Here is a 26,221-nt window from a genome sequence, read left to right on the forward strand (position 1 = left end):
AGTTCGATCTCAGTTGTTTCGACGATCGTCAAAGCAAATATTTTCTCAGTGAAACGCCCTGTATTTTTCGTTTCTGCTTTCATTGTCTATATAATGACGCTAGCCTAACCTTCATACAGTGCATGTGTTTTCTTTTTTTATTGGCGTCACTTTTATTTCTACGCCTTTCCTTCTCTGGTCGCGAGTGTATTTTCTTTTCCTCCTCACTTTTTTTTTTTGCAGGTACTGCTTTCTCGCACAGATGCCACTTTGTATTTTATGTCAAGTGAATGTCAGGGTGCGTACAGATATTACCCTTTCTTTCTATCCGTGTTTTCTTCACACTTTCATGGTGATATTGCCAATTGTATGTTTATTTGTCTATATTATATATTTCTTTTAACGCTAAGAGACCAAACTGCGCTTGTATTGTTTATATTGTTCGCATATGGTTCACATTTATGCATATTTAGCGTCTATAACACGAAGGTACACACGTGGTCGCCTAGTTATATTCAAATAAGTAATTAAATAAATAAACACGGAACCTCTAATCCTACCTAATGAAATTATACATATAATTCAATCGCATCTCAACAGTAAGTTGACTGAAGCCAACAAAACCTCAACAGAAGCGCAAAAGAACTCGTATAACGATTCTTGTAACGTATGCGCCTTTTGTTTCCCGCCCCGCCTTGCTTGTACGCTGCTTTCGAGTCGCGAACCTCGGCCACCTCGCCCAAATTGTCATTCTGACCCACGAAAATGCGTAAGTCGGGCCATCCTGGCAGCGGCGGCGGCGGCGAAAGCAATGTCTGCCAGTCTTCTTTTTTTTTACGACGGAGAAAGAATCTGGCCCGAGGTGTGGTCGGCTCGGAGCACCGTCCTCTCCTCTGCGGAGATCAAAAGTCAACAAGAACAGCGACGACGCCGAGGCGTTCGACGGCCCTCGGAGACTCTCGGGCAGCAGGGCGAAGAAGCTAGACCTCCGAGAAGAAGAGGAAGCCATGTTGGAGGTTAGGGAAGAAAAAAAAGAGAGAGAAAGTCGGCGAATTCAAGGCGGCAACGCTGCAATGGCGACGTGGGAAGTGCATCGCAAGCCGCTTTTCTGTGCGTCTCTCTCCTCCTGCACTGTCTGTGTATCTGTCTGCGTGCGTGCGTGTCTGCGCGAGCACGATCAAGTAGTAAGAAGAGGAAGCAGGCGCCGGAGAAGAGTTTCTTTTCTTTTTTCCTTTTTTTTTTCTGGTAGGCAACGGGCGGCAGCGCCGCGTGGCGTCCGCGGCGCGAACTCGAGGAGGCACGCGCGGAGGAGCATTCCAAGGACAACTGCTGCTGAACCAGACCTACACTCCGCCTCCTAACAACCCTCGGGTTGCCGCTGCCGGCGCCCTCAGCGGTGAGGCGTCGGCGACGACCCTCCCCGGGACAAGCTAGTGAGCAAAGGATTGCCGCGCGACGCCTTCGGCCTGGACGCGGTGCTTCTTTATGCGGTCGTCATTTGGGGGTAGAGAGGGAGGGGGGAGGGAGGGGATGTAGCTCGCAAACGGTCACTGCACCGTGTCGAACACCGTTGAAGCAAGGTTCCCTTTGTTGACAAACAGAAAGTGCGGGCCAAAGAACGATGCAGACACGAGGCTGTGTGTCTGTGAGAATCTAAATGGAACAGAACTTTGAAGTAGCGAAAAATAGGTGTTTTATTTTTTATTTTTTGAACAGTGGATACACGACTATTTCACTGCCCAGAGACAGCAGTGACGGTAATGATAATGTTGTGAAAATGCCCTTTGACATGGGGTGGTTACACATTCCACCTAGGGGCTTTCTTTTTCTTCTGGTGTATATGAAGATTTAAATAATGTTACACACTAAGCCGCATCCAATGTAAATTCGCGCAAGATAACAAAATTGTTAGCTTGAATTTTCGATAGATAATCTTCAAATTTTTTCAAACCTGTTGATACTTACACAATAAAGCGAGAGCGAAACAAGGCAGTTCTTCCCTTGTCAGTTTACCGGGCCAAGGCTTGCCACTGGCTGCTGGTTTAATAAGTATGCAGCATCAAAGCAGCGCCCAACCAGCACTGTCAAAAGCCAGTCGAGAGTATGTCGGTGGGCCATTGCGTGGTGAACGTGCTCAAATTTAAGGTACACAAGTATGTTTACAGTAAGAAGTAAGGTTACGATTGGCTGAAATGCTCAGGGGCTTAAAACATTTCAGATGAAGCAATGTCTGCATGCCTGCCGCACGTTGTACTAGATGCAATCATACATCCCCTCCCCCCAAATTCTTCCACGCTAAGGCGCAATCTCCCTAAGAAAATATACTTTCGCCATTGGAATTCTGCACTACTTACCACAACTATCTTCTTTGGTTAATGATCGACGTGGCCCCTCGTCAGCAGGCGTCAGTGTCCCCACCTTCCGCCGAGTGTCGCTGCGTAAGAAACAGGCAGGACAAAATAATTATACACCATTGCATGTTTACCCGTAATATCAACTTCATTTACGACATGTAAGGCCCGCATTTACCTAAATGCCCTACTTAAACATTTAGGACGTGATTTTCATATCCGTACGAAATACATTTCAGCGGTGCCAAAGATGCTGCATCATAACAATTTCTTTATTATTGTTCTTGTTAATAGCTAATCACGGATCAGCGTTTTTCCTTTAAGAACTCTGAAAAAGAAAATGTGGTTACAACTGGTTTGTTCTCGCTTAAATTTCGCAGCAAGATTGCATATTATGGTCCGGATGGTTCAACAAGTTCAAGCACTTGGGGCTGTTATTTGCGTAATTTCCCACACACACACACACAAAAAGAAAATCAAGTTTGCCTATGCCTGCGCCCCATATAATGAGGGATGCTTGAAACATGGTGGCTATCTAACTTCCGGAGTCTGCAGTACGGCAAAGCGTGGCCTTTGAGATCGGTTTTCAATAATCGCTGGGGGGAGGGGGGGGGGGCGTGCGTCCGAGAGGCGCAGACGAAGGAAAATTCGCAGTTTTCTTTCTACCAACGAGGCCGATCACCATGATTAAATTGATGGTGGCAATGTAATCAACGAATTAAAAATGCAGTTCACGTACGACAAAAATGTTCCTGGGAGTTCACAAGATATAAATGTTCTTGGGCAGATGCAAATCAGTTGCCACGTTCCAATCACAGCACTCGAAAACACGGACGCAGGAGCTACGGAAACAATCGCCACCGGTGCAACATGGTCTGCATACGTCGAGTGGGTTACCTAGAAAACATTTCTTACATATACAGATAATTTTTGAAGTCTTTGTATCCTTGCTTCCGGTCGAATGTTGTATACAGGCTGTCCCAGCTAACTTTAGCCAGAGTTTAAAAATATGCAAGTGCCACTTAGCTGCACAGAACAAAAATAATGTTGTTTTCCGTCGCTTGGACATAATATAATTAATTGTTTTTCATTCCGCCGAATTGCATAATTAATCTTAATTAATTAACCAACTTCTCGAATAGTATAGTTAGATGCAAAGTGTCAATGAGAAAATTGTAGAACGACATGAAAAACTCCCGATACAGCTTTCTGTTCATCAATAAGCTTTACATAAAAGTGTTGTTCCGAGCATGAAAGGAGCCCGCAAAAAAAATGTGGAATGAAAAAAAATAGTTTGACTATCTCCAGGCGACGGCAAACGATATTACCTTTGTTCTGTCCAGCTACGTGGCATTCGCGTATTTTAAGCTCTGGCTAAAATTAGCTGGGACACCGTGTATATATGACCATATGCCGAGCAGTGTCAGCGGTAAACCGCGACTTAATTCTTTTTTTTATGTAACTGGAGGCCCCCGGTGATCATTCTAGCGCCGGCTTTTCCACAAACAATACATGGTTAAATTAGTAAAGGATGTTAACATGTGATACGACAGCTATCCAGCGAATAAAGCACTTTTCACAAACGTGCGTGGAGTTATTTGAATACCGAAGAACTACAACAACAACAAAAAAGAACTCATGTAGAAGCACGCATGTTCTGTAGTGTCATCGATCGGATTAACGTCTTCCTGCTGGAAGAAGTGGCCATGTGGATGCTTTCTAACCAATTTCATAGAAAACATAACGAAGCGTTCTTGGACTAGAAGAGGATAAGGACAGCATTGTAGACAAGAGCACTGACATTTTTTTTTTTTTTTTGCCATTCTTGTCTTATTCTCTACACAACTAACGATTCCTACTTTTCACGAAATGTGCGGTTCGCAATGAACGCAGGTGTTTGAAAAACTACCTGACCTGAAATTGTTTTCAGGCATGCTTGCGAAATCACACAAATGTCTTTTGTAGGCTGACCTTAATTAACAGGGACAGTGCGTTCCGAATATTTAACTTGGGTCTGCTATTAGCAAGTGTTTATTTCGGATTAAGACACACCTGGACCTGTGGACTTGAACCGCGGTCGAAAACAGGGTCAACCACACATTTGTGGCTGCCCTTGAGAAAAAAAGTATAGGTGCTTACGAATAGACATGCACAAGATTATGCAGGTGACGCAAGTTATGGGCACTCAGGTGCATCTATCTATCTAAAATTTGTGTCATATACTCACTTGATTTTCCCGGTGAATTGTTCACGAGTTGTCGATGCTGATCGTAACAGGGCACAAAGCAAGGTTCAGTTGGAATTTGCCTCAGGATGACAGTGAGTTTAAGGCTGCAGTGACCATGTGACCTTCGTAGATGGCGCTATTGATTTAGTGAAGAAACGTAGCCAGAAAGACTAAGCAAAGGAGTACACGTACGCATAAGTCACCGTATCCTGCATCTGGCACGGTAGCACTGTATGCTTTAGCACAATGCATCGATATGCACGTTTCCACACTGCACTAGAACTGCACGTGGAATGGAGCTCAATGACGTCAGGAATACAAAAAAAAGGTGGCCGTAGTTTTTCTGTTTAAGGCACTGTCACACAATGAACAGCTGCTCACTAATGCCTGCAATGGGCAACATAAAACCTTGATTACGTCACTGGATACGACGGTATAGCGTAAGGGCACGAAAGCGCATGGACTGTACCTGTCACCCTATCCAAAAAATCAGGTACCAGTGTAGAAATGTTGTAGAATTGGTAATACCGGAGATGTATCGCAAAGAGCGCTTAATGGCGTCAGTAGCCTTGAAGTTGTCCTTTCTCCGAGGCATGCGAATGGGACTACACTTTACCTATGCCGTACTCATGTAGCAATTCATATCTCGTTAACACACACACAGACGCATATATATATAGGCTTTGTCCTGTCAAGCTGTCAAAAAGTCAACAACTCGCCTAACTGCACCTCTTAACAAGCTTGACCTCTCAGCACCCAAATTAGTCCCTCATAAAAAGAAGCACAAACCTGAGTGCAAAAGAACGCTCCGACATTCAGGAAATAAGCACCTATAGGTCATTTCAGTATAAGCACTTTCGCCACCACGTCGAAATGTCATCGGAAGGTATCAAGCACGTTTAATCGCAAGGAAGTTTCCCGTCAAACCTTCTGGAGAGGTGAACAACCAGAACAGTACGGAATAATACTCGGCGTCATGAAAAAGACCTCTCGCGCCAACCGCTTAACCTCGCGGCACCTCCGGAGACCTTGTTCCCGAGAAGAGAAAAAGAAGGCGCACACCGGACTATCTGAAGACTACGACGTCCTTCTCCAAGAATGCATTCTACATCGCCCGGGTCATTATATAAGCGCTTCCGCTGCCACGCCGGACAAGCATCCCTGCGACCGCCTGCAGGTAGCGCTCACAGGGCTTTCCGCTCCCCCTCCCCCCTCACCCCCTGCTTCCCGTTAAGCAGTGTGTGTGTGTGTGTTTGTGTGTGCTGAAGAAATCGTTTTGGAACGGTCACTTAGGCGCCGTTTGACCGGCACACAATGGGCCATCAGTGCCACGCGGCGTCGGCTCCCAAGTCACGCTCTGATGATCACAGCGACCAGCTGGGAGGGACCGCTGCGCCACTGTCCTCCCCAGAGTGTATACACAGTTGCTGAAAAATCGGCCGCCCCGTTTTATATGCCAGCCTTCCCGGCACTCTCCCATCTCTTACCTGCCCTTTCCACCGTCTCCGAATCCCTGTTGTCTTCCAAGGCGATGCAAGAAGTTAAGGTGCCTCGATGTGCCCCCCCCCCTCGCCGCTCCGTGCATCGAGGCACCATACAAGAAGTGGGCACGCTGCGACGCCTGTGAGACGCGTTTCTCGATCGCACGGGATCGCTTGGCCCCGTGAAGAACTGTCACGCCGGATTTAACGCCCATTTCAAGTTGATTGATCGGTCGATTACTGCATAGGACCGACAAAAGAAATGAAGAATTTCAGCAGAACTGGGCTGTGAGCTTTTGAAGGAAGCAAGCGCGTGCTTCGACATCCCGTTAACTGAGCGAAGGCATGCTGAAAGAACTTCGTCAAGGTGAATGATATAGTAGAATGTTCTGTTTTTTTGCAAGATGAAAATGATTATATTTTACGCCGTTGGTTTTTTGCCAAGGCATTTTTTAAGTGTTTCGTCAGAGGCGAGTTTAATATCAGCTTATGAGAAGTAACACTTTCTGTGAGGTGGGGGGGGGGGGGGGGGGGCGCTTACGGTTATGTGGGCATATACTTGTTCGGGTTCTCATTGTTATTTTAACCTTATTTGCACTGTGTACTTAAATATATGAGCTTGTCTTTTCATGTTTACTATGTTCGCTACTCAATGCCTGCACTTGAATACCTTAAGTGACACCCTTTGTAACCAATGCACCTATGAATAAATAGAGATCGTGCTATTTCTTACACGTCATTAAGCCTCCTAACCACGTGACAAAGGCGTGCCACATCTATGCTCATTTACGCAAAGCCAGGCAGCCTTAAGGTGAAAACAAACTTATATTTAGATGAAGTGCAGAAAAAGTTTCGTTATTTTCCCTGTCACCATGGAATTTGTCCAGATCTCGAGTATGCTTGGTAAGAAACTATTGAAACCCCCTGCATGAGATCTTACAGCTTGGAATTCATTCGCGGTCAGCACTGCGACAAAGCGATGGTTCCGTGATGTTTCCCCCATATCAATTCGCGGTAAAGGCCGATCGAACTGGGAACTTACATTAGCCGCGGCTTATGAGCCAACCAGTACCACAAGCCAATCCCACAGTTATGGCCCGAGACAGGGCTGCCATCGTTTATCGTGCGTGCCATGTGGCAGCCCGTTCGCATCAAACTGCCGCAACGGACAGGACAGAACAACAATAGATTTACGGGTCCGGATGCTGCTGGAGAAATAGAACAGAGCCTGCGTCTCAGCTGAGCGCGCCGGAAACTTCGCACCTGTTCTGTACTCACGGGGTTGCTAAACAACGCCACCTTACGGCGGCGCCCTCCGAAACGGACCGGAACCCACCACCTGCTGTACGGCTCGGTCACACGCGTGCGGAGGGAGGGAAGGCGCGTGGTGGACGCGTGTCCCCCCTGGCGGACCGCAACAGACGGGCACCTGTTGGCATGCGGCTAGTGTTGAAGCAGAAGCTCGCGCGCTCGTGCCGCAGCCAAGACTAGCCAAGCGTGCGGAAGACGTCGTGGCCTCCGTGTTGGGGGAAGGTGTGTGTGTGTGTGTGTGTGTGTGAGTGGGGGGGGGGGGGGGGAAGAAGGGGGTCGGGCTGTTCGCGTGCCGCGGTTGACACCTGTTCGCAGACGGCTGAAAGCTGAAGAGGGTAAAGAAGAAGCCTCATTCGCGTGTCTCTCTCGGGTTAACGGTCTGGCGAGACCTAGCGATTTATTTAAGAAAGCCTACTATGCTCTTTCTGGTTCTATAACCGATTTTGTCACCCTCTATTATTTATTTGTTCCTTTGTTTACTTGTTTATCTGCTGATTTATTCACCTATTATATTTATTTATTTACTTACTTATACCGCTTCTAGAAGCAACAAAAAATGAGAAATAAAGATGTCTGACTGTAAGCCGAACCCCGTGTTATTCTTGGGGCGAATTCACCAAGCCTTTCGTTCGTACGTGCTGTTTGCCACTAGACGAACGCCTCACTAATAGACATATAATTTACATTAGTGTACATTATATATTATTATTATACATGTGTTCCCCGGCATTGCAATGGACTGGCAGCTGCTCTTAAGAACAGCTTGAAAGGGATAACCTTTTTGTGAATGCGGGCCCTGAGTGTAGTACGTAATCTTCATATTCTTATATATCACGTATTCTTCCGTTCTGAACATTTGGTTTTGCTTCGACTCAGGAATTCACTGTTTGAACAACCCCTGCCATTTCTAAAGCTCAACTGATTAAGCAGTTGAACGGGCCCAACAAATAGCGTCACAGGCACTGCCCCACGTGCAGGACCCAAACTCTGTTTGGGTTGCTTTGTACGCAGCGCCGATAGCGTCCGCGGACTTGGTGTCCTTTGCTTTGAAGGCTCCCTAGTTTCGCTTATCATTGTCAGCTGGCGCATCAACAGTCTGAACGCACGTCAGCGCCCGCCTGAACTTTCCAAACAACGGTGTTGTTGTGGCCCGCGGGGTGTGAGAAATCAAAAATAAAGAGGAGCCAGGTACGGCTGACGGCGACGATCCATGGGGCTTCTCGCCCCAACTTCGACAGTCGAGCTGTGAGCGAGTCTGCGACGGACCTATGCATCATTATGTAGCTTGCTCAATCTCTGTCCTGCCTACCGGCGATTCAGGCTTTTCAAACAACCGGTGTTTTGGTGATCCAGGTGCGTGATAAACCAGAGACAAAGATGAGCCAGATACGATTGCCGGCGATGATTCAAGGGCATTTCGAGCCAACTTTGACATGTCCATCATGTCATTAAAGCTTTTATATCTCTGTCTGTAATAGACCTACATTATTATGGCCTAATCCCTGTCCAGCCCTCAAAGTAAACTTCTAGGAAACCCTGGTATCTCACATCAATCTGGAGCAGTGAGACGCTGGTCCAAATGCAGAATAAAGATGTTTATTATATGTATATTTTCCTTTTTTTGTAGTGGAGCACCCTGGCTCAATTTTGACGGCATATGTTCTTTATTATTTTTGATGACTATTAAAGTTTAGCTACACGAGCCTATTGTCACAATCTATGACGTCACAGTGGCGCAGAAACTTAAGGGTGGCGTCGCCACCTAACTTTTTGTTAGTTTGTTTGTTTGTATTGCGTCTTTTCTGGCTTACCATGGTAAGTTCCGTTCAATATGCATTGAGGAATGGAACTTGAAATATCAAGTGTTTTGATATCAAAAATATTCTGTGAGAATCATCAACGATGATGATGACGACGTCAACAACAACAACAACATGATTTCACAAGATCATACAGTCTCTCCAACCTCCATCTTTCGATTCTAACAGACATTTTACAAATTTTTTTTACTCCTATTTAGTACGTTACTCTGACATACGTGATTCTGGGCCAATGGCCCAGAGTGGGTACGTGCCAGTATTTCAAAGGTTCTACATCTACTTATATATCTACAACAACAGGAGGGCAGTGTCTGCTACGAGAGCTAGCTACTGTTCCAGTAAATGAATTCGGGGCCGGATGAATCGCAAAAGCCTGCTGTACATTACTATTTCGTGGCACCCTCGCCTGCGTTACGCTACGTTAACACCACGTGAGTGGCACCCCACATTATGGGGCTGCACTATACAGTTGCCCCGAGATCGTGGTTTGCCTGAAGCACTTTATGTACAGGCTGGAGTACGGCGCGTCCCACGCTTATACCCTACAAAAGCGCGCCGAGAGACGAAGAAACCGATAGCAGTGTGTTCAATGGGGCTGGTTGGTTCATCGTTAGAATAAAAACAGGAACAGCGCAACAGAGGATGAGCAACTAGAGAGCCAGGACAGAGCGCTGTGGTCGTCAGCTGTAAGCGAGCTGTTCTGTGTTCTCTACTCGGTTGTCCTCTAATGCGCTGTTCCTGTTTTTATTCTGAAAAAAAAAAAGCGTAATTATTGCATTCCTGCTTGGTTTGAAAGGAGAGGGAGAGAGAGAGAGAGCGATAGGACAGGAAAGGCAGGGAGGTCAACCAGACGAGCACCCGGTTTGCTACCCTACACTGGGAGGAAAGGAGAACAGAAAGAGGAAATAAAGGGAGAGAGTAAGCACTGAGTGCGTGTGGGAGGGACACACGATATGCACCTGGACACCAGCAAGACAGTCTTCAGCGTGGTGTCCCGAACCTAATTAGCCGCTTTTGCACACTATTATTTATTTGCTATGCAGCATGGCGCTCGAACGCTTCAGGTAAGCGCGAAGACGTGTACGTATACAGGCGGCAAGCTCTCTAGGCTGGGAAAAAAGACGTCGTCAGGCAAAACGAGGCACACGTCGGACAGGCCTTGACCCTGCAGCGAATTGAGAAAGGCGTCCAGTTTGTTTTTTTGGTCGTCGAACTTGGCTGAAGCATCGGATCGGCCAAGGTCGTCGGCTGCCGTTATAAGCAGTGCGCGGCCTCCTCGCAGCGTTTCTTGTTTGCGTTTTTGTTTTTCGGTCCTCGGCCGGGCAAGTCTGTTTCCTCTGGGAGTACAAAAAAAAACGTGTTGCACCATTCGCGTTGCGATCCGGATCAATTTCCCATGGGTCGCGGGCGTGTGAATCTGTCGGTGTGTGTGTGTGTGTGTGTGTGTTTGCCAGTGGCACGGATATGTATTCTTGCGGGTGATTTTGTTTGTCGAAGACTCCGGAGAGTTGTTTCTGCGCTCTCGTCAGTGGGTGTGGGCGATGCGCTGTCGTTTGTTACCGCTCGCACTGACGACAGGAAGTGGATGAATGAGCGGTGTGTATGCAACAGAACTTAAGCGAGACTTGTGATTGGGCTAGACTGTACTCGACGACTACTGAACTTGAAGCGCAACAGAGACAGTCTGTGTTTGTCCTGTCGTCTCTGTCAATCCCCTTGCGCTTCAAGTTTATTGGTCAGTAACAGAACAGTTGGCTTCAAATGATTCCGGGAGACGAAATTTGCGAAAACAAATTAATAGAAAGCGAAATTTCCATTTAGCCTGAGCAGATAGCCTATCAAAGTTATTTTCTTTGTTTGCGCCATAGTTAAACTATGTTTTGGCGCTCAAATATAGTGTCGTCGTCTGCTTGTTGTGTCACGAACGACTGGTAGCACAATTACGCGTATATTTTTTTTGCGGAGTTATCCACGTTCTTTCGCGTGGAAAAACTGGGGGGATGAAAAGTTGCTGCATGCTCACAAAAGCACTGCAGTGTAAAGCCAAAACAACAATGCAACATTACGAAGAACTTTTCAAATTAACCTTTTAAATTAAATATAACAACACTTATAACGTGCAAGGTGACAGTGCAAATAAAAACAAAACACTATCGACAAAATGCTTTCTACAACACACCAGTCTGTAGAATAGTTTCTGCAACGTAGAAATTGGTCCATTGAGTTAGACACGCTGTCCCTTCAAGAGGGCAGACATTCGCGTTTGTCGTGGAACCCGCGCGCTGTGACCTTTTGTTGTCGACCTTACGTGGGCGCCTTTCGAACCACCTCCCCCCTAGCCTCACAATCTGAAAGCAATGTTTTTTTGAATCGCTAACGGGCTCATGCTCTACAATAGGCAGTTCTTCTTGGTTTCTGATTACCTGGAGGAATCCACTTGTGGGTGAAAGTGTGCTTACGCAGCCTGGACTTAGTGACTGCTCATGCTCTACAATAGGCAGTTCTTCTTGGTTTCTGATTACCCGGAGGAATCCACTTGTGGGTGAAAGTGTGCTTACGCAGCCTGTACTAAGTGACTCTTTATCCATAACTTCCTGGTTGTTGACCACCTTCTGATACGTCGCAAGCAGTTGAATAGGCCTGCTAATAGAAGTAATCTACAAAGAAACACGATGGAGCACTTCTACAATGTTTGAGCCGTCCTTAATCGTACTGGTAATATATATGTTAGGGGGAGAATATGCTATGGGTGGCAATACGGTGCGATAACAAAAAAAAAAGAAAGTTGTGAAGTTGTGTTGCTTTCATTTTCTTTGAAAAATTATGCACGTATGTTTTTCTCAAACAACATTTATGGCGAATAATGCTCAAAATTGGTCCTGCGTAAGCCCGCAAGTTGGAAGAAAGTTCATGAAAGCGAAGAACTGACAACCATCCTTCTTGCGGCACGAAGCTACCAAGGAAATCAATATGAGTTTCTCACAAAGAAAGACTTGCAGTTGAAGAAGATGTTGCCCTGGTCCGGGGATTTGAACCCGGGACCTAAGCCATTTAGTGCTGGTTCCTCTACCATCTGATCTAACTATAAGGATAGCCAATCACAGAGCGCGGGCGAAGTAGTCAACAACTCGAAGCACTGGAGCGCTGAATAATGTTCGCTGTCCCTTAATAATGTGTTGTCGGAATCGTTTTGTTAAAAAATTCAAACGGAAATGAACGACGAAAATCATGGAGTTATGAAATAAAGACTTTAAATGCTTTAAATGTATGTATAAATTGACTGATTCTGACAGGTGGAGTTCTTAAATTGGAGGAACCTTGTGTTATAGACACAGTTCGTAGATTACATTAAACTATAGTGTTTAACGAACCGTAACTCCACAGTAAGTTATGAGGGACGTCGCAGATGAAGACTACGGATGAGTTTTGACCGTCTGATGTTATTTAACAATCACCTAATTATAAGTAGACCAGCGTTGTTTGCAACACGACCTCATCGAAATACGACCACCACGGCCTGTAAATCTAAGCTGCGACTCCGCGCTGAGCAGCATTCAATCCACTACATATTCAGAGTTGTATTCTTGGAGCGGATGCCTTTCTTTATTGCATATTTCAGTTTCAACTTTCACGAATTCCAATCAATCAGTCAGTCGGTCTGTCGGTCTGTCGGTCAAGCCCTCATTTCACCTCCAAGAGAGGAAGGGGGGAGTCACGAGAAAGCTGCTTACGAACTCTTCGACGAAGTCCGGCCTTCCCAACCTAAGTTTGTGCGCCTGTTAGTGTCACCAACATTTCCGAGTGCTCGCGTCGTAACCACAGGACAGCCCGCGGCGAATAGCTAACAAAAACAAAAACAAAAAAAAAACCGGCCCGGCAAAGCAAAAGTGGCGCGATCGCGGGAACGTCACACTCGACGGACGCGAGCCCCTTCTCGCGTGAGCATCGCTTCGGAATCGGTGGTTGAACAGCGAGCTCCGCCCCATGACACGACGGGCGGGTTTGCGCGGTCATCGGCTGGCATAATGGCTTCCCCGGAAAACAGGGGCGCGCGCTCGGAGCGCGCTTTTCGTACTTTCGGCGGTGGATCTCAGGCATCTCCCTCTAATAGGCACCACCGAAACTGCCAATGCATTCCCTCCGCACTTCCCCGGCTGCCTCTCCTAGAAATAATAATAATAAAGAAGTTACTGTGGCGTAATAGGGAGGCGAAACTTCTAGTATACCCCGCTCTCATTTCGGCCGGGACTGCTGCTGATGCCGGCGAGCGTCTGCCATAGCAGTTAGCTGTCGGCATCCTATACGTCTTCTAACCATCACTGCCCACGGCAGATACGTAATCCTGGTACAGCTGCCTAAGCGCAGATGATGTGTGCCCCTTGTAGCATATAAGACTCGAGTGGAACGGCGTCGTGCTAAGCATATTTTGGTCCACTATGTAGTTACGTGAAAACACCAGGCATGGACCGCATGACGGGTTTTTGTGGTGTCATCGGGTTAGGCGGAAAGTGGGGCGAGTTGGGTGCAGTTGCTCCTGTGTGGCTGTGGAATGTGAGCAAGAGTTCAGGAGAAGCAGTCACTGACGACAAAAAAAAAAGCGAGACGGTTTTCTCGGTAATCTGACTGCCCCTGATTCACACAAGAAAAAAAAAAGAAACTTTTTCAATGCGCAGATGTTTTGAAACATCGAAGCGCGGCACGTCTACCACGTCCAAGCAGGGCTGTGGCATCGAGGGGATCGTACAGGCTTAGACAAAATAAACATAAACCATTTCGTCTATAGACTCTGCAGTCAGTCGCCTATGGGGAGTAGTAACAGCTGTGCCACTTGTTGAGCATACCGAGAATTGCACACGCGATAAATCACGTCCTTTCAGAACACGTGGGTAGTTGCAGCTCGATGTTTTTCCCACTGGACATTGGTTACGCAACAGAATTGATCAGCTCTATTGGCTAAAGTCGATATTTATTTTTTCGTGAATCGTGAAAGTGGGCTTCAATATGTTTTATAAAATCCACAATTCGGTCCACTTATACATAATCAAGCTACCTTAATATCAACATTTTTTTGATTTCATTTGGAGTAAATGTTCGATATGATGCATTAGGTAGACTATGTTGATAAAACATATTTCTCCTGGCCTTCTTGTGAAGCCTAGACTGGTATTATAACCTAACACTTTTTACTGCGAACCTATATATGGCTAGCCGATTCATCCGTCTGTCTGTCGCCTGTACGCCGAAAACTCCTCTGGCGCAACCCCATGCGCATGAGCGAAAAAAAAAAAGAAAGACAGGCGCGCAATTGGCTGCGCCAGTAGTGACGTCGTTGATCTACGTCACCACCGACCGCGCGTGCAGTAGTTTCTCTCCGGCTCCGAAATGTGTAGGCCACGCCTCATACGCATTCCTGAGGAGCAGGCAGCTTTCGATCAGCAACGCCGGGAGCAGAACCGCGAACGAGCTCGTCTATGCCACGCCGATGCCGCGCCCGGGCACATTAACAGGCTCGCGCAGCCGAGCGAAAGCTACAACTGCGTACCAAGGATCCGGTAGCCAACCAAGCCGTCGTTTGATGAACTGTTTGAATTAACCGAGTGAGGAACACGGAGGCCGCACGTTTCAGCTTCGCTGATTAATCATCTGTACGGGGTGCTTGGGCAGTGATTTTTCTTTGTTCGATTCTATTCCTTTCATACCCTTTACCATTCACGACCGGCAGGTACCGGTGATAATGAAATAAATGTGAAATAAAATGAGGAATAAATAATGTGGTCGGAGCGCTGCTCGGGCTACTGAAGAAGCGCGACAAAGTATAGCACTGGATTGAAATCGTTGCGTTTTCCCGCGCGTAAGCTATACTGTCAGGTCTGAAATACTAAATAAGTGCTTCATTTAAGGGTGGCCTAGTCTTTACATCAAGCGCACGGTAAAACAAACAGTATAACAAATAATTACGCCTATTAGCAGGAGTGCAGTACTTCAAGTTTGTCCCGCAAGTGCAATTTCAAGTTCGTTCAGTTACGTGGAAAGCACGAGGGCACCAAGGCGCACATACGCGATCTTTGCAGCGCTCTAATACTGAAAACTAGCTTCAAAAGTGAACTAAGTCATTTTCTACTTACCTGAAGGTCATTTTTGAACATTTGAATTTGGCGGACAGCGTGACCATACGCAGTAGGTTGTCAAAAATTAGGGGCTTCCACTGCTTTATGCAATTGGGTCGATCTGTGATTGTTATTGTTTTTTTGTTCGGGCATTTCATTACTCGCGCAAAAACTTCACATGCGTTCGTGGTATTCGAATTCCTTAGCAGTCTTATTTTTTATAGTGCCATGTTGTACTTTCATTTCTTCTCTGCCCTGCGACGAACACTACTATATATCTTCCAAAGTTCCTGTCTCTTCTTAATTTGTATGAATAAGTAAGGCGTCTATAGGCTTTCAATAGACTGTCTAAATTTTATTTTAAGTAGAGCAATGACTTGCTTCAAGCAGAATTTTACGCCTGGAACCGAACGGCACGATTTCCCCCCATTCAAGAAGGAGAAAAAATTCAACGTCCCCAGCACGTCACTATCTGACAGCTATGGTCGTGCCAGGAGTTCTCCAGATCAAGGCAGGATGCTCGTTCCACGTATCAGTATCGGCAAACTGCTTCAATGTGGAAGGAAGAATTGCTTCACCACCATGCGCGTTATGCATTTGTGCCTCTCCACGTTGCGTTTTACTGCGCGTCTAGACACCCGCACGAACGCGCACACCAGCCATTCATATATAAAGAAACACCCGGGCGAGCACGTCAAGGGCATCAGGGTCCGGAAGGAAGTGGCCGCCGCGCAACAGAGCGCGACAGCGCCCTCCGGTGGCGATCGGCGATGTCTCATCGCGGAAGGGAGATTGTTCGTGGCAAGGAGGAACGGTTGTAGTAGAGACTCGTCGAAGCCTTGGGCAACATTTTTTTTGCGGAAGCCCGGCATCCTCCCGAAGGAGAAGTGGCGGTTGCGCTAACTGGACGGACCCGGATAGGGGAAGAACTGCACTGGCGACGAAGAGATAGCGAGTTGTGCTGGCCTGCTGGGAGGAGGAGAGCGGAATTGTCGCCCCGATTCGCGACTCGGGATATCTCTCTGTGTATATGTGCGTGTCGCCGGTTCCGCGTAGGCAGCCGCCACGCAGGCTCAATGGCGCCGGGGCGTTGCGAGACTTGAGCACGAGGTAGCGGGTTCGATACCCGAGCCGTAGAGGCGGCATTCCTGTGTGGGCGAAATGCAAGAACGCTCGTGCACCGCGATTTGGGTACACGTTAAGGAACCCCAGGGGATGGAAATTAATACGGCGCCCTCTGCCCGCAAGGTCCCTCACAATGAGTTCGGCGCTGTTTCGGAACTTTAAACCCCGTAATTAAATATTTTTTTCGTATATCGGCAGTGACGAAAAGACAACTGTTATAGACACCACAGGGTTTCTTTCAAAAATCGCTACAGGGAAATTTGGCGCCAGTGTCTAAGAGAGTGCAGAGGTGACGGTTCAGCGGTCGCCATGGGAATGATAGTTAGCATAACGTGGATCTGCCTGAACTCCGACGTTATGGCTTCAAATAGATTTGTGACTTTTGCAAATCGATCATCTTTCGACGAAATATCAGCCTGTAAATGCAGCGATTCACATTTGTTCGGCGGGCGCGCATGGTACTTATTGCCTTCAGCTCCTCAGAAAAGAAATGCGATTGCTAGTAATTCAGAAGGATACGGCGTAATAAATAACGCGACAAGAGCTTCTGAAACCACATATGCGAATATTAGGCAAATGTATGCGCAGTCACTGGCAATTTCAATACGTATGATTGACTGCGCGCGAAGCTTTCGTGCTATATATTCGCGGCAAGAAAGAAGCTTGCGTTCACAGAAAAGTGACAGTGCAAGACAGACTGTACGAATGGCTAGCTAAACCGGTTGATTTTCTTCACCTGTTCACTAAAATAACTAGTATCTGGGCACTTTATGCTAGTTCACTTAGGACTAACCTGGTTCCGCTCATAAAGTCAGCAACTGTACTAACCACGATTGTCGTGGTAGCAGATATATCGCAGTGGCATAGTTCCTTGCAGCAATTTTAGAGCGTAGCTCTTAGGAGCCCGTTCCTGCGGCCTCCCTCGGCGTAACCGAGCGAACGAGCACAGCGAAGGATGAAAGAGCGAACGCGGAGCGCAGCGGGGGATGAAAAACGACAGGAGGAAAGCGGAGGAGGAGGGTATGGCCAAAGGGGGAGGAAAAAAAGCATAGTGCAGCGACGATTTCTGCAAGATGGCGCCAGAGTAGCACGCGTCGTCTCTATAGAAACAAAGCGCTGCATGAGCGGAGGTCTGTCTGCAGCGGCAGCTGGGAATAGTGCCTACGTGTCACCCACGCACTGCCACTCGCTATCTCTAGTTCAGCTACAGACAGTCGCTCCCATACTTCGCTCCGTCTTACAGCTGCGCTCGAATTTCGCATGAGGGAGTATCGTAACTGTGGGCGAAACTTTTCCAAGAAACCTTGTGCTTTCACTTCATTCTTTATTTCTCCTTTTGAGTAAGCCGTTGTTTCTGCCACTGTGTGAGCATAAACGAACTCACCAATAACAAGGCCCGGCCTTATAGACAAAACGCGCTCGTGCGAGGATTGTTTGTCAGAGCAAATTCCAGCCAGTCCTGGAAGTATTATTAGCCAAGGCTGCCGGCTAATGGTAAAGATCGAGCACAACGAAACGAGAAGCTTTGTGAATGCGGCTCCGGAAGAGCGCAATCATGGCCTCCGATTTTTGAAGGAATCTGTGTCTTCTGTGAGCTATGTGTCATGGGCCCACCTATATTGCGTTGTTTTCTTGAGTACTCAATTTTTCATCACATTTTAATTACTTGATATCTTCCAGGATATTTGTTGTTTTGCCGTTTTTCAGTCACCTCTTTGTTTGTCTTTGGTTTTTTTTTCCAAGCCATGTCAGTCATTTCCTATAATTGTGAATTATCGTCTGCCTTTCTTTAGCACCGAAGTATAGGGTGCATGAAGAGTAAGTTACGAGAACGAATCGAATACGAATGAAATAATGTCATAAAGCTAATCTAATTGAGTATAGAATACTTTTCGAACAGTTTTCGAATAATGATTAGCCCTTTCCCTGATTGATCTAAAATGATGTTCGCATTCTAGGTAGTATTCATAACGTTCGCAAGTTTCTTTATTTATATGGCACGTTATGAGGTGTGTTTTATCAAAAACAACAAATGGAGCGTTAGGAACAATTAAGCAGCTCTCAGGTAAAGGACTCGTCAGACACTGGGAATGATCGTTGTAAAGAAGGTCAAGTTTGGCTTCCTCCTCGACGTAGCCTGCTGCCTTACGCAAGTTCTGTAGTTTTATGCCTATACTATGTACATGAACGCCAAATTAGCTTACTTTCGCTCCAGTTTTGTGTTTGATAGTGTGCTGTTGATGTTTTAAAATGTTCGAAAACTATTCGAAAAGTATTTATACTTATGTATAGTAACTATTCCATTAGAAGGCTGTATAGAACAGCAATTATTAAATTAGTTATTCGAAAGTTTCCATTATTAGCGTACACGTGCACAGGAGCCGCATGTGAGTAGAGCTAACACAGTCCTAGCACCAGTCTTGTGCATCAATTGTTCAGTGTGCCCGCTTTACAGCGACATCTGTAGCTGCGCGCGCAGGAAGCCGCAGATAGCTACAGTGATAGCTGAAGCATTTGGAAAGCGATAGCGAAACTCTTATCCCCGTATTCTCGAACGATTCTCAACCGAACTGACCACAGCGCCATCGGTCGACTGAAGAAGACGCCATGGTTATAAATAATTGCCGTGGCGCGTTGTTGGCACCGCACTGATCACTTTTGGTGAGGGGCAACACTGCCATTCTCTTTTTCGAAGATTTGTGGTGCAGCAATAGCCTGGAAGCAACTCGGCACGCCGTAATGGAATGCCAAGATATCACCCAGCGAGGTGCACAGGCAAGAACCACCTTACAGTAGCGTTGGGGTTCAAAGAGGTTGGAAGGATTAACTGGTCACCAGTCGAGATAGTAAGAGACGCCTGGAAGTGCTGGTGGAAAAAATTCAGGGAAGAGACTAATAGAATCGGAGTCGCCGCAAGGGTATAAGTAACTGTATTATATAGACGTAGAGGTTTCAGTGACGAAAGATCCAGATCAGATAGGCAAAATGTTAGACGGCGATAGATGTAGTAAAGCTTGATTAGATCAAGTAGACTGAGTGACTATTTGTCGCCGCATTGTTTCAAAGGAGATGCCAATAAACACCCCATCATTATCATCATCATCGTGAGAGGTGGAGGGTTGAGTGTAGGGACGTTCTACAACGCAGTCATTAAAAGGAATCTGCGCTTGCTAACCATTCTCTTCCCTGCCATCATGATTCCTTGGTAGAACTCGCTAGACAATCCCATCTCTCCCCACTCCAGATCCATACGTAGCCAGTCTACACGACGTGAGAGACATGTTGTAGTTATCGTGATTTGAACGCCGTCGTCATGCTGTCGCAGTCATCACCGTCTGTACTGTTATCGTCGCCGTTCCTCTCGCCAGGTCTGCCACTGCTGTTTTGGGTAACACTTAAAAACTTCCTTGCAGCAATCCGTTTTAGCTCTGGTAACGTGAAACTCAGTCCCGCCGACAATTCGTACAGCTTGTTCCATCGACTCTGCTTTCTTCCGCGTGTGAGCGTGCCTCTGGTTTCAAGACAAGCCCTTTCTTTCTCTGTCTGCACACTCGAAAAGCGCCGCCGGAAGCAAAGTAGAGCATGTTCAGCTTCACCATCGTGTACGTATTAAAGAGCGCTGGATATGCGCCAGCTTTCATTTCGACATGTAATGGCCGCTGGCCGACCGCAGAGCCGCGACATGGTGCCAGTGCTCGAGTTGCTGTGACGCTGAAATGTGGTATCGTATTTACTCTGTTTCAACACACCCTCAATTCTAAAGTGCACCCTACATTTGACGGCGAGAAGTGAAAAATGCCACGCTCTGAATTGTAATGCTCACCCAAATTTTCGCTCATGAACAAAAAAGCGCAAAATGCAACAGGCTTGATTATTTCCTCATCATGTTTTCGCGGTAAGAAAGAACAATTACTGCGGAAATTGCCTGGTGGGGTTGTACCGATAGCGTGTACACACACACACACACACACACACACACACACACACACACACACACACACACACACACACACACACACACACACACACACACACACACACACACACACACACACACACACACACACACACACACACACACACACACGCACACACACACACACACACACACACACACACACACACGCACGCACGCACGCACGCACGCACGCACGCACGCACACACACACACACACACACACACACACACACACACGCACGCACGCACGCACGCACGCACGCACGCACGCACGCACGCACGCACGCACGCACACACACACACACACACACACACACACACACACGCACGCACGCACGCACGCACGCACGCACACACACACACACACACACACACACACACACACACACACACACGTATATATATAATCTCATTAGTTATAAGGCAGTCTCATATTACCCCCATGCACTGTACGAAAGAAAGGACAAAAAGGGGCATCGAGTTTACTCCTTTCAGAGAGTAACTTACCTGCCACAATTACTCGTCCTCTTAAGGTGTAACTGCGAGGCGATGAACTGTTACTCGATCACCCAAGCAGTTACTCTTGCAAGGACTAAGAGTTGCTCTTTTGCAATGTTCCTCAAGGGAGTAATGGTAATTATTTTGATGCTCTTCAATTAAGTAATTAACGACATTAGCCATTTATACGCTTATGAAATAATTGTTGAGTTGAAAAAAATGAAAAAAGCGCCCCAAAATAGAATGCAAATTCGCATCTTCCCGTTTACGAGTCGGGTACTCTAACCGCTACAACACGGCAGCTCGTTTGACGATACGGAATACTGAGAGGACGATAAGCATCTGAAGGCAGGTGCGGCAGTACAGCAGATACTCGACATTTAGTGTATGCTACGGGGGTGTGGGGGGGGGGGGGGGGGGACAGTCTAACATTGCGTGTACTTGCAATCATATGCGACTTCAAAACGAACGATGCCCGATTATTCTTACGATGATTTAACCTGAGACAAATCACGTGATGCATGTGCTGCGTAAACGGAACACGCAAGGCGACAGAGAAGGACGATTTCTCTTTCGCTTAGCGTGCCCCACTTGAGCTACAGATTGCTGCACTCTCCTTCGGACGGAAGCAATGTCACCAAGACGAAGGCGATCGGTGAAGTTTGTCGATGGAAGAATAGTGATGAAAGACGCATCTCGAGAAAGACCATACACTGTAAGATTATCTTATTCAGTTCTAAAGGTCTAAAAATGTGCGACGGGAAAGGCACCGGTTTTTTAAGGGTCTAAATTATTTCACAGTGTACGACGGGAACTTACGCCGATAAGTTTGACTACTTATTGACCTGTTTCATTCCTGCATATTGATTCCTAATAGAAACCGGCGCTCGCTTACATGATCTGTGACGTGCTATACGCCACGTGACTCAAGCACCAGTCGTCTCAACGAGCTAGTTGACGTTGGCGTGAGCAAAGTATACGCGAACAATCGTGGCCTAATGGTTAGAGCAACGTGCTTTCGTGCTGGAAGACCGAGGTTCGAACGCAACCATCGGACACGTATTTTTTGTTCTGCTTGCGAGCTATTCGGCGAGACAGCAGAGGCGACAGAACCGAGCAGCACTGCCACGGTCAGCTAAAAAATCCGGGAGAGTTGCAAAGAAAACCGCGTTTAAAAGAAAAAGGAACAGTCACACGATAAGCCTTTCTTCCGCCACGTACTATGTCCAGCATCTGGAGCTTGTCAGGCGAGGCGAACAAAGGGCTGTTCAGGCCGTGGAACAAAGCTCAACTACGGCCTATTCACCTTGATGCCGAAGGAAAAATAGGGGGCGTGGCAGAATCGCGATGAGCTCTGGCAGTGTGTGCGTGAGGCGTCTAGCAAGTGCGTGCTGGATCGCGAGGCCCGAGTGTTTGTGCACCGTTCATTACGTCACTTTCCGAAGGAAAGAAAAAAAGAGTGGACGACGGGTTCAATGTGACCTTGAGTCTAGTATAGGATGTACACGAAGGGCGCCGCCGGTGAGACGAGACGAAAATGCGAACACAACGGAACGCGAAGGGCCCATTGCGATCGCATGAGCGGCGAGAGCACGCGCTTGGGCGGATGTGAAGGCAGGCACCAATTGCTGTCAAATGAGTTATACACGCCGGTGGGAGACCCTGCAGGGCTTGTTGTTCAGGTGTAGTCGATCGTTCACACAAATGCGCGCACCTGGCTCTGTATACGGTGCTGTGCCAGAGAATACGTTGCTCGCAATGTTGCCTCTTGTGTATCCATACTGCGTCGTTAGGTTAGTTCAACTGTGACGAAGCATATACTAAGGAGAAAACGAGCGCACGCGTGAGCTAGGAGACGTACAAAAGGAGGAGGCGTACAGTGCACGCTTTAGTTTCTCCCACTCGTTGAAAGGCCTCTGCCCATGGGTCTTGATTGTCTTCATTATTTCCGGCTAGACAGCTGGCGAGTTTTCATGGATTCAAAGTGAATGTTCAGAGCATGGCTGTAAACTGATCATCTTTTGCATTCAGCTGCCGCGGAATCTCGTTTTGAAATGAGCAGACTTTTGCAGTTCCTTCCTCTCGGAACTAATTTACTGTCACAGCAACAAGCCTCTCGCAGCAGACACTGCCTTGTTCGTGTTCCTTAGTGGAATGATATCATGAGAAGCCAACAAACACTCACACCAAGGACAACATAGGGCAAGTTACTTGGGCTTCATCATCATCATCATCAGCCTGGTTAAGCCCACTGCAGGGCAAAGGCCTCTTAATACTTCTCCAACTACCCCGGTCATGTACTAATTGTGGCCATGTTGTCCCTGCAAACTTCTTAAGCTCATCCGCCCACCTAACTTTCTGCCGCCCTCTGCTACGCTTTCCTTCCCTTGGAATCCATTCCGTAACCCTTAATGACCATCGGTTATCTTCCCTCCTCCTTACGTGTCCTGCCCATGCCCATTTCTTTTTCTTGATTTCAACTAAGATATCGTTAACTCGCGTTTGTTCCCTCACCCAATCTGCTTTTTTCTTATCCCTTAACGTTACACCCATCATTTTTCTTTCCATAGCTCCTTGCGTCGTCCTCAATTTAAGTAGAACCCTTTTCGTAAGCCTCCAGGTTTCTGCCCTGTACGTGAGTACTGGTAAGACACAGCTGTTATACACATTTCCCTTGAGGGATAATGGCACCCTGCTGTTCATGATCTGAGAATTCCTGCCAAACGCACCCCAGCCCATTCTTATTCTTCTGATTATTTCAGTCTCATGATCCGGATCTGCGGTCACTACCTGTCCTAAATAGATGTATTCCCTTACCACTTCCAGTGCCTCACTACCTAACGTGAACTGCTGTTCCCTTCCGAGACTGTTAAACATTGCTTTAGTTTTTTTTGCAGATTAATTTTTAGACCCACCCTTCGCCTTTGGCTCTCCAGGTCAATGAGCATGCATTGCAGTTTGTCCCCTGAGTTACTAAGCAAGGCATCATCAGCGAATCGCAAGTTACTAAGGTATTCTCTATTAACTCTTATCCCCAATTCTTCCCAATCCAGGTCTCTGAATACCTCCTGTAAACACGCTGTGAATAGCATCGGAGAGATCGTATCTCCCTGCCTGACGCCTTTCTTTATTGGGATTTTGTTGCTTTCTTCATGGAGGACTACGGTGGCTGTGTAGCCGCTATAGATATCTTTCAATATTTTTACATACGGCTCGTCTACACCCTGATTCCGCAATGCCTCCATGACCGCTGATGTTTCGACTGAATCAAACGCTTTCTCGTAATCAACGAAAGCTATATATAAAGGTTGGTTATATTCCGCACATTTCTCTATCACCTGATTGATAGTGTGAATATGGTCTATTGTTGAGTAGCCTTTACGGAATCCTGCCTGGTCCTTTGATTGACGGAAGGGTAAGGTGTTCCTGATTCTATTTGCAATTACCTTAGTAAATACTTTGTAGGCAACGGACAGTAAACTGATCGGTCTATAATTTTTCAAGTCTTTGGCGTCCCCTTTCTTACGGATTAGGATTATGTTAGCGTTCTTCCAAGATTCCGGTACGCTCGAAGTCATGAGGCATCGCGTATACAGGGTGGCCAGTTTTTCTAGAGCAATCTGCCCACCATCCTTCAACAAATCTGCTGTTACCTGATCCTCCCCAGCTGTCTTCCCCCTTTGCATAGCTCCCAAGGTTTTCTTTACTTCTTCCGGCGTTGCTTGTGGGATTTCAAATTCCTCTAGACTATTCTCTCTTACATTAGGGTCGTGGTTGCCATTGGTACTGTATAAACCTCTATAGAACTCCTCAGCCACTTGAACTACCTCATCCATATTAGTAATGATATTGCCAGCTTTGTCTTTTAACGCATACATACGATTCTTGCCTATTCCTAGTTTCTTCTTCACTGCTTTTAGGCTTCCTCCGTTCCTGAGAGCATGTTCAATTCTATCCATATTATACTTCCTTATGTAAGCTGTTTTACGCTTGTTGATTAACTTAGAAAGTTCTGCCAGTTCTATTCTAGCTGTAGGGTTACAGGTTTTCATACATTGGCGTTTCTTGATCAGATATTTCGTCTCCTGTGATAGCTTACTGGTATCCTGTCTAACGGAGTTACCACCGACTTCTACTGCACACTCCTTAATGGTGCCCATAAGATTGTCGCTCATTGCTTCAGCACTAAGGTCCTCTTTCTGAGTTAAAGCCGAATACCTGTTGTGTACCAGCAGAACTTTTTGTTGGGCTAGTTGGTGCATATTTACTGAAGTACTATAGCGCCAAACAGACGACACAAGAAGAAGAGACACGGACTAGCGCTGTTGTGTTGTGTAGTTGTAACCTGTTGTGTAGCTTGATCCGGAATTCCTCTATTTTCCCTCTTACCGCTAACTAATTGACCGGCTTCTTATGTACCAGTTTCTTCCGTTCCCTCCTCAAGTCTAGGCTAATTCGAGTTCTTACCATCCTATGGTCACTGCAGCGCACCTTGCCAAGCACGTCCACATCTTGTATGATGCCAGGGTTAGCGTAAAGTATAAAGTCTATTTCATTTCTAGTCTCGCCATTCGGGCTCCTCCACGTCCACTTTCGGCTATCCCGCTTGCAGACGCAGGTATTCATTATCCGCATATTATTCTGTTCTGCAAACTCTACTAATAACTCTCCCCTGCTATTCCTAGAGCCTATATCATATTCCCCCACTGACTTGTCTCCCGCCTGCTTCTTGCCTACCCTGGTATGGAAGTCGCCCATCAGTATATTGTATTTTGTTTTGACTTTACCCATCGCCGATTCCACGTCTTCATAGAAGCTTTCGACTTCCAGTCATCATGACTGGATGCAGGGGCGTAGACCTGTACGACCTTCAATTTGTACCTCTTATTAAGTTTCACAGCAAGACCTGGGAGTAATGTGCCCCAGCCCTAAATCTAAATGTAGCACTTTATTGGTAAGGGGACCTCTGTAACTCGCTTAGATGTCCAAATTTATCAAAAGGGCTGGCTGGTGACACTTTTGACATTCGTGTATGCATAAACATTTCCCTGCAAATCTCCATACCAAATATGAGCTGAAACCGATGGAAGCAGACTAACTGGGCGTTCGCTTGAAAGCATTGTGCTGAAACGTCGACAGACTCGCGGCCGGTGCAGGTGTGATCGAGACGTTATTGAGAGCGCTGTTATGGCTATAAAAACTGTGTTCAGATTGCGCAGTGTGCGCTGCCTTGCTGACAAAATGAGAGAGCTTCCTGAAGAAACGCTGTAGCCCAATGAACACTAGATGCGGACAACGCCCCACCTGGATTTGCGCACAACACTCTTTTGTATCGAATTCACATGAGTTAGACAATCCCGTGCA

General features: G+C 46.8%; 1 protein-coding gene across 1 annotated transcript in view; it reads right to left on the minus strand.

Moving 5' to 3' along the window:
* Positions 1 to 26,221, minus strand: part of LOC126544898 (G1/S-specific cyclin-D2-like) — a 357,628-nt gene that overhangs the window by 134,284 nt on the left and 197,123 nt on the right. Inside the window, exon 3 of the mRNA XM_050192430.3 lies at positions 2,334 to 2,413. The gene's annotated coding sequence lies outside the window, so the exon portion shown is untranslated. The remainder of the gene's footprint in view (positions 1 to 2,333; positions 2,414 to 26,221) is intronic.

Source organism: Dermacentor andersoni, chromosome 10 (assembly GCF_023375885.2).
Source record: "Dermacentor andersoni chromosome 10, qqDerAnde1_hic_scaffold, whole genome shotgun sequence".
In the NCBI taxonomy this organism is placed as follows: domain Eukaryota; kingdom Metazoa; phylum Arthropoda; class Arachnida; order Ixodida; family Ixodidae; genus Dermacentor; species Dermacentor andersoni.